This window comes from Myotis brandtii, unplaced genomic scaffold, assembly GCF_000412655.1.
Source record: "Myotis brandtii unplaced genomic scaffold, ASM41265v1 scaffold34, whole genome shotgun sequence".
In the NCBI taxonomy this organism is placed as follows: Eukaryota; Metazoa; Chordata; class Mammalia; order Chiroptera; family Vespertilionidae; genus Myotis; species Myotis brandtii.
The window spans coordinates 3778149-3791441 of record NW_005363098.1 but is presented as its reverse complement, the minus strand read 5'-3'; the positions used below and the strand labels follow the sequence as shown (position 1 = coordinate 3791441).

The following is a 13293-nucleotide window of genomic DNA, read 5'->3' as shown; positions in this document are numbered from 1 at the left end:
CCCCAGCTTTTGAGATCACATTTATTCTCCAAGAACATTGTTTCTTCACATTCTTGTTCAAATGTTCAGTGGCTATTTATTGCTCATACAGCATAATAGAAAATATTTAGTTTGCATTAAAAGTTTTACAAAGTGTGACCTCAAGCCACTTTTCTTTTCACTCTTCTTTTCCATTGTGGTGTTTCTTAGTATTTCTAAAATAAGTGCTACATATGAATGATAGATTATGTAGACAATATAGATACGTTTGTCAATTCAATTCATTTTAAAATGATCTAAAATTTTAAGAATGATGAATGAATGTGTATAAATATTGTATATGTACATATTCGGGAGACTTAGAAAGGCAAGTATTAGAACAGAGTACCGAGAAACACTAAGTAGAACAAAGAGGATTTTTTTTCTGGATTTATTCATTGTGTCAAACATAGATCTATTCATTTTCATATAATATGAAAAAACACCTCATTTGAATCAGCATTTGATACATGTAACTCATTCATATCATTCATTTTCTGGTTAACACTATTAGCAGTTTGTTTATTCTGGGGCTTCAGTTTTATTTTTCCTCTTATCCAGATAGAGTCAGTCCTTTTCTCCTTTTAACATGTCTGAAATAATAAAGGTGAAATATTTTAACATATAGAGTACTTAAAAATATTTCCAGAATGTTTTTATGTGTGCATGCATACACACACACACACACACACACACACACACACACACCCTCACAGAAATGTTTAGTGGTATTCTCTTCCATTTTATAAAAAAGAGAACATAGTATACAGATTTTTTTTTATTTCACAATATATCTTGATATTTTCATAATAATGGTACATTGAGAACTTTCTTATTTATTTTCTGCAGGATACTTTCTCCAAAGTGAAATTACTGGATCAAAAGCTGTATCTACTTGAAATTTGATTACCTATACTGGTAAACATAAAAAAAGAAATAAGGAAATATAAACAGGAAGAAGGAAGCTATGGATATTTTGGACTTTGTTTATAGATAAAAAAGTGGAGGACCAGAAAATTTGAGTAATTGCCCATGATCATGCCACCAGTGCAGGGATCAGGATGCTAATCCAGATGTTTCTGATTTTAAATAAGCTCCCGTCCTTTCTGTTATATTCATACTAGGGGCCCAGTACACAAATTCATGCATCTTGAAAGGAACTGTGGGCCACAAAGCTGCAGTGGGCACAGGGGCGGGTCTTGAGCCATCTTCCGTGCCCCCACCTGGCCCCTCCCACCGTGGCCCTCGGTTCCCTCTCTGCCGGCAACCCTGCTCCCACTGCTGCTGCTCCCACCCACTGACAGCGTGGAGCAATTGGGGCCAGTGCCAGCAGTGGGTGCGAGCAGGGCCAGCACCATCAGCGGGTGTGAGTGGCAGCTGCCGGCCCCGATCGCCCCTCAAGAGCAGGGGGAGATGGAGAAGCCATCAGGGGCAATTGGGGCTGGCAGCCGCCGCTTGCACCCACTGATGGCGCCAAGCTATCAGGACCAGCACTGGGCGCTGGCAGCGAGTACAAGCGGGGCTGGCCCTGGCAGCAGGTGCGAGTGCCGGGCGGGATTGCGGCGCACGGGAGCAAAGAATTTTCAGTAACCACCAGAGGCTCGCCCCGATGACAGTGACCGGCGCCCTACCTTGATCTGGTGCCCCTGCTCACCTGCTCCACCATCCCGCCACGCCCAATGCCTGCCTGCCATGTTCTATGCACGCCCCTGGTGGTCAATGCACGTCATAGTGACCGGTTGTTTGGTTGTTCCACCGTTTGGTCTATTTTCATATTAGCGTTTTTTATATGTAGATTGCACTTGATGAGCAAAAGGGAAGAGGACTCATGCCAACTTCTTTTTGGAGAGAAATAATAGATTTCCAGACTTTTTTTCTGCATTAGTACTTTAGGAAGATTTATGTTTTTCTAATAACTAATGATGTTAGGCATTTTTTGTATGTGCTTATTGACCATTTATATATTTTCTTTGGAGAAATGTCTATCCAGTCCTTTGCCTATTTTTAATTTGGGTTTGTCTTTTTGTTCTTATATGGTAGGAATTCTTTCTATATTCTGAATATTCATCCCTTATCAGATATATGGTTTATAAATATTTTCATCCACTTGGTAGGTTGTCTTAATTTCTTGGTAATGTCTCTTTATGTACAAATGTTTTTAATTTTGATAAAGTCCAATTTACCTATTTTTTCTTTGACTGCTCATACTTTGGTATCATCTGTAAGAATCTATTGCCATGGTCATGGCAATCCAAGATCATGAAGATTTACCCCTGTGTTTCTCTGGAAGAAGCTTGTGATTTTAGCTTGTATTTAGTTCATTGGTCTAGTTTGAGTTTACTTTTGTATATGGTGTTTATTCCTACCTTTGTATGTGAAAATGCAGTTGTCCCAGCACTTTGTTGAAAACGATTTTTTGTTCATTGGACTTGGCGCCTAATTGGCTATAGATGTATGGTGTAATGTCTGGACTGTCAGTACTGTTCCACTGGTGTATATGTCTATCCTTATGTATCATGGTGTTTAGAATATATATTTCTCATGTGTTTATTTACTTAAAAAAACTCTTTAGGCACTTTAAGTGCTATTTTTACTCTTTGGTCTTAATAAAACCAAAATTATAAGTCACTTTAAGCATTAAACATACTGCACTTAGTAAATTCTAAAGAAATAAATTTAGTATCACATGATGGATACTCTCTTGGCTTCTGTGGAAAGCATGAGGATGCATAAGACTTGTTTCTGTTTTCTGAAAAATTGCAGTTCACTAACTTAAAAAAAAGTGCTATAGTTTTGCTTTGCCATTCTCGTTTTTGTGTGAGTCCAACATTATGATGTCCTTAGGAATTAAGTATAGGAAATTCCTGTTACAAAAAAATTGGAATGTTTAGCTATTATAGTATCACTATTTCTTTTATTTTCATATGGTTTGCATCTTTACTCTTAATAAGCACCCAATTTTACCACTCTCCTTATCTTTATACTAGAGGCCCGGTGCACGAATTCATGCATGGGTGGGGTCCGGCCATCCCGTCCCGCTGGGGGCCTATCGGGCCGGGCCTGTGTGTGTGGGGGGAGGGGCTGCAGGCGGTTGGCCAGCCGCCCTGCCCCCGATGGGGGTGTTGCAGGCCAATTGGGGGCCAGGCTGGCTTGGGGGGCGGGTAGCAATCAGAGCCTGGGTCAGCTGGTTGGCTGCCACAGTGCGCGTCATAGCCACCGGTCATTCTGGTCGTTCTGCCATTCCAGTCGCTGGGCTCTTATATATATAGATAATTTCCGGCTGATAATATTCTACAAGTAGTTTTCTAGAGAATGGTTTCATCCTGTTTTAGTTTTTTTTTTTAAAGACTAAGCTATTGTAACACAAATGCTGCAAAACATAGTATATCATTGAATCTTCCTTGGGCAAATTTATATTCTGCTGCTGAGACTCATTCCCTGTGTGTTGTGCATGTAATGTGATGGGCAATCATAATGTGAACTTTCAAGGTGATATTTTAGTAGTTGATAACAATGTTCTAAAGAATGTGCTCTGCTCATAAGGATAAACTTAATTATGTTCATCCTTAATCTTGTCCAGAATAGCACTGTCTGACAGAAATGTAATTTGAGCCACATACTGTATTAATTAAAAAATTTCCAGTAGCCTCATTAAAATAGCAAAACATGGTTAAATTAATTTGAATATATTTTACTTAACCTGATATATCCAAAACATATCATTCTAACTGATAATCAATATAAAAATATTGAGATAGTTTACTTTTTTGGGGGTACTAATTCTTGGAAACCTGGTATTTTACATCTCAATTTGGTCACTAAATTTTCATCAGAAATACTTGGTCTTCATTTAGATTTCATAGTTTATGGTTGGAAATATAGATTCACATACCTAAGTTGTTTCCAACATTCTTATGACTTTTAATATTCGAATTAAGTACCAAAATAACTTTCTTTCAATATTTGCACCCAAATGGATAAAACTAATTCATGCTTTTTTAGTAGAATGTATTAGACTCTGAAGTAAAAGTTTGTTAATTTCAAAACTACGCTACTCAAATTAAGCAAATTCACTAACTCTTGTGTCAACTCAGTATTATTAACATCAAATTCCAAAGGACATTGTATAAGTTGAAAAGCAACTCTAAATTTTATCAACTGTTTTATGTCATTTTTATAGCCAGTTTGCACAATTCTATCCTTTATAATGAAAAAACTTTTTACGTAAGAAACATCTTTTGTATTTTGCTCTGCCACAGCTAATTGTAATTTTCATTAATAGTAAAATATCTTTCAATCTCACTTCACTGTTCTGGTCATAGTGCTAGTAGTTTCCAAATCTCCACTTGATGCTGCATAGGTAGAATACCTTCATTTTAATTTTAAAAATTTGTCTACCACTTCCTTTGTCCATTTGTTTTTAGAGTTAAAGAAAGTAACTTAATTATATTCAAAATATTAAAATTTAAAGAGCAACTAAAATTAAAGTGAAAAAGTATCTCTATTTAGTTACCAATTTTAATTTACATAGGCATCACTGCAACTTATTTGCCAAAAAAATTAAGTAAATATATTGCACTGCTATTATATTAGTGTGTAGAAAAAAAAATTTCAGCCGAATAGTTAATTGATACTGACTAGATCAGTTTTATTTCTGTGTAATACTAGAAATGAGTCACTATATTTCTACATGTACAGTTTAGTGTGCAGTGCAGTGGTTACAATGAAATGTAGACTCACCAAAACAATAAAATTATCTTTAGCAGAAGGACATTTTACACTGCTTCAGTTTTTATATTTAGAAAAAATTAATTATAATTAAATAAAAATTCAATTCCTTATTAACACTGGTCACATTTCAAGGGTTCACATGCAGCTAATGGCTAATATATTGATTGGTTACACTAGTATACTGTACTTCCAGGACTGGAAATTAAAACTTTGAGAGTTGGTTATATATTTTCTTAAAGTATTTTGGAGACTGGGGACTAGGGATTATAATATTTTTTGTTAATGCTAATGTCACAGGCAGAGTCCCAAGAAGACTTTTGAATCAAGAACCCTGGAAAAAGCTGCTTATTTTCTTTGTAGCATGCCTTATAGTCCTGAAGCATTAACAAGGAAATGAATAAATAAATAAAAAAAAATAAATAAATAGGAAACGTTTAACATGTTGTTTATGGGTAAAATGATATTTAGTAATTAAAAAAGCATTTGGACACACACATTTTATTTGAAACCGTGGCTTGATCCCCCTGTTATTAGAATACTTAAAGAGTAGAAAAATGTTTACATTCTAAAAACTTTTTATCATGTTGGTGAAAGACCAAAAAAAAAAAGGTGTGTGTAATTTTGTTTAAATCCCTTCTCACAAGTAAAATTAAGAATGTTTTATCTATAGAGATCTGTAGGGCTCTTATCAGGTTTACAACAGTCCTTTAGATTAGAAATGGACTTTCAGTTGACATGAATTGTGGAAAGATTGTTAATGGTGTTCAAATATTTAATATTTGGATAAATAGGAAAATGTTTTATTAAATATACTTAAACTCCTTTGGTTTCTTAAGTTATGAGAGTCCATATCTCAACTATTTAGAGCACCAAACTTTTTTCTTTTATTTACAGGGGTTGGCAAAAGTAGGTTTACAGTTGTTTGATACTGTGACAAGATCAGTTTTTCTACACAAATGTAAACCTCCTTTTGCCAACCCCTGTATCTGCTATTGTCTTTTGAGCAAGCCAAGCAATAAGTTCTGCATGTTTCTGATTTCCACAAAATAGATGAATGCTCTTACCAGGTTTTGTTCATTCCTACTCATGATCTGTGAATACAGGGAGATGTCTCAAGACCTGTTTTAAAAATTAGAAGAGTAAGTCCATGAAGACGGAAGTACAACTTGTCTTGAGAAAATTTTGCCCGCTAGATTGTTTCCAAAATGCATTCTATAGTAGTCATTAGAGATGATTCTTGAATAAAGGGTTCTGTGGTTAAGTAAGTTTGAAGGAACATTGTATACATAATAATGACCTATTAAAGATTCACAATGCACAATGATATATTAAAGACTGAGGCATCTTACAGAAAGAAAGTTCTTATCCTGCATTTCACCTGTCTATCCAATGAGAAATGCTGCCCTCTAGAGGCTCAAATTTAATTGCTCTTGCATTTGAGTACCATAATGCTGCCTCATCTTTGTGACAGTTCATACTAAATACATAATAGAAAAATCTTATATTGCTTAATTTTAAGAAAATTTGAGATGGAAAGCAATGTAATAGATGCCCCTTATTGGACATAGGCCATATTTATTGCTGCTAATAATCTTTTAAATAAATTTACTTTATATAGGGCATTATGGAAACATATTACAGGTCTCCAAACTCTGAAGTTTCTTGCTGACAGAAGCTGTCTTTCCTTGTCTTCTTTGAAGACCTATAACAATCTTGCTTATGACAGTTACCGTTCAAGGAAGCTAGCTTCCTCCTACCCCCTTCAATAATCCTTGTTGTTTACAGAACTCTAACTGGAGTGATATTGTAACATGCTTTGCCTTTGCATAGGCAAAAAAGGAAGAAAAGCATTATCTATCAGCATTAAAAGATTTTTGCTAACATCTTAGTAATAACCTCAGGAATATGTAGAGAAATGGGTTCTGATGATGAGAAGGGAACATGCTTTTTGCATTTGGCTCCGTATACTGACATGGGGCAATTACCAGAGATTCTGGATTCAGTATTCTTGCTCAAGCAGCTAGGATGTGTTGTATTGTTTGCTCCCTTGATTGCTTTCAGCATTGATCTATAGTAAATGATGTTAAATGCCTAAACCAGTGATGGCGAACCTTTTGAGCTCGGCATGTCAGCATTTTGAAAAACCCTAGCTTAACTCTGGTGCCGTGTCACATATAGAAATTTTTGATATTTGCATCCATAGTAAAACAAAGATTTATATTTTTGATATTTATTTTATAGATTTAAATGCCATTTAACAAAGAAAAATCAACCAAAAAATGAGTTCGCGTGTCACCTCTGACACACGTGTCATAGGTTCGCCATCACTGGCCTAAACACTCATGGTATAGTTAGAGGAAGAACTCAAAAGATTAAGGGAAATAGGACTGGTGGAATGGATTTTTCAATGAGACCATCCCCACCTCTCCATGTTCCCACCATTATCCACAAAGAGGTCTAGGAGATACTTCATTCACCAAGGTAATGAGAAGTACTTTGATGACAGTTCCAGCATCTATGGAAAGCAGTACACTGTAGTCCCCCTTTATCCATGGTGTGAGTATAAAATGGTAGAGCCACTTTGGAAAACCATTTGGCAGTTTCTTATAAATTTAAGCATTATACCTACCTTTGGAACCAGCAGTTCTAGTTCTTCTCCTGGGTGTTTTCCTAAGAGAAATGAAAACATGTCTACAAAAAGCCTTTTAAAATAATGTTTAGAGCAGATTTATTCATAGTAGCTAACAACTGGAAACGACCCAAACGTCAATCTATAGGATAAGTGGTTAAAAAGTTTTCATATGTTCATACAGTGGCATACTACTCAGTAATAAACAGGAAAAAACTTGCATGCCAGTGACATGGATGGCTCTCACAAACTCACCCAGTGAAAGATGCTGGACACAGTATGCTCTGATTCCATTTATATTAACTCCTAGAACAGGCAAAGCTAATCTGTGGTAAAAAGAATATTGAACAATGGGCTAGTTCTTTAGTTATGGGAAGTGCTGATGCTCAGTTGGGAAGGGGCATAAGGGAGTTTCCTGAAGTGAAAAAGTATAGAGGTTACAGGAGTGTACTTGTCAGAGTAGTATGGTAACGGAGTGTATATGTCAGTGTATGTAAATTTTACCTTAAAATATGAGAATAAGTTGGGTGGCAGGGAGTGGAGGGTTCAGATGAAACAAGAATAGCAGGATGTTGATGATTGCTAAAGTTGGGTAATGGATACATATGGGTTTATTATATTCTGTTTATTTTGTGTTTGAAATTTTCAACATAAAAAGTTTTTTTTAATACGAATGTTATGAACACACATACATAGCACCTATGTTCTCACCACCACCTTAATAAAACTTTGCCAATATAATTGTCCTACCCTGTGAACCACACCTTAATTCCACGATCCCTTCCCCCATCAGCCATTCTCCTAAATCCCTTCTAACTTTTAAACATTTTCCAAATATCAATCTAAAGGTCACTTCCTTGAAAGAAAGGCTTTCCTCATTCAAAACACTCAGTAGGTTAAATGCCCCTTCTATGTGTATTCATGGCTTTTATCACATTTGTGATCTATTTGTTTGATTAGTTCACATCAATCTCTCCAGTTTTCAGAGAGCAGAGTATATTTATTTTGCCCTGTTAATGACTAGCATAATAAATCTATTGGATGATTGTGCTGTTGTAGTTTTTTCTTTTGTATTAAAGATACTAGGGGCCCAGTGCACGACTTCGTGCACCTTGAAAGGAACTGTGGGCCACGAGGCTGCTGTGGGCACAGGGGCAGGTCTTGGCCCATCCTCCGCACCCCTGCCTGGCCCCTCCTGCTGTGGGCCCCAGTTCCCTGTCTGCTGGCAGCCCCGCTCCCACCGCTGCCGCTCCCACACACTGATGGCGCCGGCCCTGCTCGCACCCGCTGACAGCGTGGAGCAATTGGGGCTGGTGCCAGCACCGGGTGTGAGTGGCAGCTCTGGCACCGACAGTGGGTGTGAGTGGGGACGTCGCCTGCAGCGGGTATGAAAGGCAGCTGCTGGCACCGATCACCCCTCAGGAGCAGGGGGAGGTGGAGAAGCCTTGAGGGCGATCGGACCCGGCAGCTGCCACTTGCACCCACTGATGGCTCTGAGTGATTGGGGCCGGCACCAGGCACCGGCAGCAGGTGTGAGCACCGGGCGGGACCATGGTGTGCAGGAGCAAAGAATTTTCAGCAACTAGCAGAGGCTTGCCCTGATGACAGCAAATGGTGCCCCGCCTTGGTCTGGCGCCCCCGCTCACCTGCTCCACCATCCCACTGTAGTCGATGCCCGCCAAGTTCCACACTCTGCCTCCTACTGCTGATGCCCACCATGTTCCATGCGCGCACCCTAGTGGTCAGCACATGTCATAGCAACCGGTTATTCGGTTGTTCGGTTGCTCGACCATTTGGTCTATTTGCATAGAAGGGTTTTATATATATAGATATATAGATAAGAATTGAAGAGCTATTATTGCATACTTTAGTGAGTATGTTATAAAAAGTTATGAATGTGAGAGAATGATTGATAGGTAGTAATTCTTTTTTATTTTATTGGCATTTGATAAAAAAGGAGAAATAATACTGTGTGCTTTGATCTTGAACCATGTCCAAAAAGCCTGCCATTTGGTTCTCAAATGCTCTTGAGTTTTATAATTTTCTCTTTCTATTTTCTTTTTTTTCAAAAATATGTTTTATTGATTTTTTTACAGAGAGGAAGGGAGAGGGATAGAGAGTTAGAAACATCGATGAGAGAGAAACATCGATCAGCTGCCTCCTGCACACCCCCTACTGGAGATGTGCCCGCAACCAAGGTACATGCCCTTGACCGGAATCAAACTTGGGACCTTTCAGTCTGCAGGCCGATGCTCTATCCACTGAGCCAAACTGGTTACGGCTCTTGCTATTTTCTTACATGGAAGCTATGCAAATAAAAGACCCCTTTCCTATTTATAAAGATTACTCTAAATACCTCTTTTTTTTCCCCTCTGCTCTAAAGTGCTTTCTCCTTTGCCTATTAGTTTTGATGTTTAGTATCAGGGATGATGATCTTTAAGGGCTCCCTATTTTATTTTTTATACTGATAGAGTATATTTTAAACTTCCAAATGAAGTTATGAACTGATAAATAATAGATTGCTAAAAATGCTTGATTGTAATTGCACCACTGAATATATTATCTCTAATACAAATACAAAATAAAAGTGTTGAATGGAAGGGAATGCTTTTGAATTTTGCTATTTTGTATATCCATGGAATACTTGGGCAGATTAACAAAGTAGTTAGATTTCTGTTATGATTTTTTTAAAATGTTTATTTATTTCAGAGAGAGGAAGGGACAAAAAAGGAGAGAGAGTGAAATATCAATGATGAGAGAGAATCATTGATTGGCTGCCTCCTGGCCCCCTACTGGAGATCAAGCCCACAACCCTGGCATATGCCTTGACTGGGAATCTAACCATGACTTCCTGATTCGTAGGTTGACACTCAACCACTGAGCCACACTGGCTGGGCTGTTATGATTGTTTTTAACTGTTGTCTCTTCTTGGGATAGAGCATAGTATAGTATTAAGAGTGTGGAAGATTCAAGCCAGGGTTGAGTCCTGGTTCTCCTATTTCCTAAGCTGCAGGACTGATCAAGTGACTTAGCTGTTTTGTGGATCTGAAGTTATTGAAAATAGAAGCTTTTGGGCATTCATGAGTGACTTTTCTAAAAACAAAACAAAACACACACACACACACACAAAAACCCAGACCTGAGTGCCACATACCTTTTCTTACAACTTTTTAATGAGTGCCCATTGCATGGAATAAAGTCCAAATTCTAGAGCGCAGGGCAAATGTGGCTCTTAAAGAACTAACAGACATTTTCTACTAATTTCTTATATGCACAATACATTCCAGCCTTACTAAATTAATTAAAAATTTTGAATTTACCGTGTTTTATCTATCTTGTTTTATATATAAGCTATTCTCTAAGCCTAAAATTTACTTTCATTTATTTAGCTTAAAAACATCTCCTCATTGAAGATTTTTTTATCTTGTCTCAGTTCAATTAATTGTATCATGCTACTATATTTATTAAACACTATTAAAAACTGCCTTACAATTATTTTTAAAAAATGCCCATCTTTTTTCTTAAATTGAGTTGCTTGAGGGCAAGGACTGTGTATTAATCTTCATAGTATCTTCCATGCCTTGCTTACTATAGTTGATCAATTAATGCTGATTGGGTAAGTGAACATTTTTGTTTTTCATTTTGAGAATATTATAGGGATTATTCCTTTAGTTGTTTATTTGAAGTTGGCAGAAATTTCTAGACAGATTGGCTCTATGGACAAACAAAAGAGAATAATTAAATAAAATATAAGTAGTTTCATCTAGGAACAGTTTTCTGAAGTTGGAACTAATGTGTTAAGCTATTAAATTACCTAGAGTGGAAGGACAAATTTTTAGAATGATTATGTTTTACTTGTTAAAGTAAATGGCACATAAGAGAACTTTTAAATTCCTATGGCAAAAATGGGAAAATTGCAAAGTTAGAGTCTCTGAGGTTTCTGATGTTTCATAGACTAACAAAAGGTTGCTTTATTAGCAGCGTTAATGAACGAATCGCTTTATTGGCTTAGGCATACTGGTAGCTTTGTCAGTCCAAAGAGCTAAGAGTTCTTATTTCAATTCATGATTATGTTAGAGTAGTGAAGTGAAAGCCGTTGACCTTCTCTTAAGCAGAAAATAGAAAGTTTTCACAAATAGATTAAAGCATTAAAGGGAATGTGATAAAGAACTAACTTGTTATCAAATCACTTAAAAAATTTGAGTTAAAAATTTTTTTGTGTGTGTACTGATTTTACACTAGTAGGTTTTAAAAATAGACTTATTAATTGGAAATAAAATAATAACTTTAATAGGATGGTTTTGTAGAGTTAGGTCTAAATGATTGAAAAAACTGAGTTATTAGAATGGATGAACTTTTAATTCTTCAAATGGTGACACATATTAAGAGCAATATAAAAGGCAGGAAATATTAAACTTTAGAGAAGGTGTAATGCCCCTCATATGGCATGCCTTCCAGGTTATTTTTTATTTAAGTAAATGAAATGCATTTTGCTTAATAGAATCATTTTTGAAGTGTTGATTTGCTTCTGTCCATTAATGTCAGAGATTAAAGTAGAAGAGGTTACTGGGAGCCTGTTTCTAAATTAAAGTTCTTCAAAGCAATAGTTTTAAATACCAGGAATTACAGAACTAAGATTTGTATAGCAGCAATTCATTTTAAAAATTAAATTTCTAAACGATGGAATATTTAAAAATATAAAAAATACAAGGAAGAATATAAGATGCTCATGTATCCATATTGTCAAAATAAGCAAATATTAACATTTTGCTGTAATTGTATTAGAACTTTAAATTAAATTGAAAATATACTTTAATATTACTAATTAATTCTTTTGCCTCCCTCCAAGACATAATTACTAAACTGAAGGTATCCTTTAAGTTTTTATACTTTTATGCACACATTTATAAAAAGAGTAAACAATATTGATTTGTTTTTAAGATGTAAATAAATAGTATTACATTGTTTACATCCCTTTGTAATTTGCTTTTTTCACTCAATGTTCATTTCAAGATTATCCATGTTGATATAAGTATTTAAAATTTGCTTATTTTAATCTCTGTATTACTAACTAGAGGCCTGATGCCCGAAATTAATGCAAGGGGCTTGGCTCCTGCCCACCTTGGCTTCGTCTGGAAGGTTGTCCGCAAGGACATCTGGTCTAATTAGTATATTATGCTTTTATTATTATTGGTTCCATTATTTGTGATGTTAAGCTGGATTATTTGATTTAGCCAGTGCTGCCAAATTTCTGCATTGTAAAGGTATCTTTTTTTCTTTGGTAATTAATACATGCCTTGAGGCTGAATAAGTAGTTTCTCAACAGGCTTTCACCCAATGATTTTAACACTGTTGATTTTTGTCTGAATCATTGATTACATTGATGCTTGCAAAATGATGATTTTCTAGTTCTGATATTCTTCACACATATATCAACTGGCATTCTTCTCCAAGGAAGAGTTTCTACCCTCCTTTTTTCATTATCATTGTGGGCTCATGGATTCTTTTATTCAGTGGGGTAAGACCCATTATTGTTATACTAGAGGCCCGGTGCACAAAAATTTGTGCACTCGGGGCGGGGAGGGGGGTCCCTCAGCCCGGCCTGTGCCCTCTCCCGGTCTGGGACCCCTCGGGAGATAACAACCTGCTGGCTTAGGCCTGCTCCTGGGTGGCTGAGGGCAGGCCCAATCCCTAGGTGCAGCCCCTGGTCGGGCTCAGAGCAGGGCTGATTGGGGATTTGGGGTGCCGCCCCCTGTCATGCACAGAGCAGGGCGGATTGGGAGGTTGCGATGCCACCCTCAGTCACGCTCAGGGTGGGGCTGATTGGGGGGTTAGGGCACTGCCCCCTGTCACACTCAAGGCAGGGTCAATGGGGAGGTTGCGGCGCCACCCCCTGTCACGCACAGAGCAGGGCC

General features: G+C 37.1%; 1 long non-coding RNA gene across 1 annotated transcript in view; it reads right to left on the bottom strand.

Annotated features, from left to right (window-relative positions):
* Nucleotides 1-398: 398 nt before the first annotated feature.
* Nucleotides 399-13293, bottom strand: part of LOC106726974 — a 35766-nt gene continuing 22871 nt past the window's right edge. The window contains exons 2-4 of the long non-coding RNA XR_001363127.1: nucleotides 7379-7419; nucleotides 5814-5868; nucleotides 399-611 (exon numbers count right to left, since the gene is read on the bottom strand). This is a non-coding gene — a long non-coding RNA (uncharacterized LOC106726974). The remainder of the gene's footprint in view (nucleotides 612-5813; nucleotides 5869-7378; nucleotides 7420-13293) is intronic.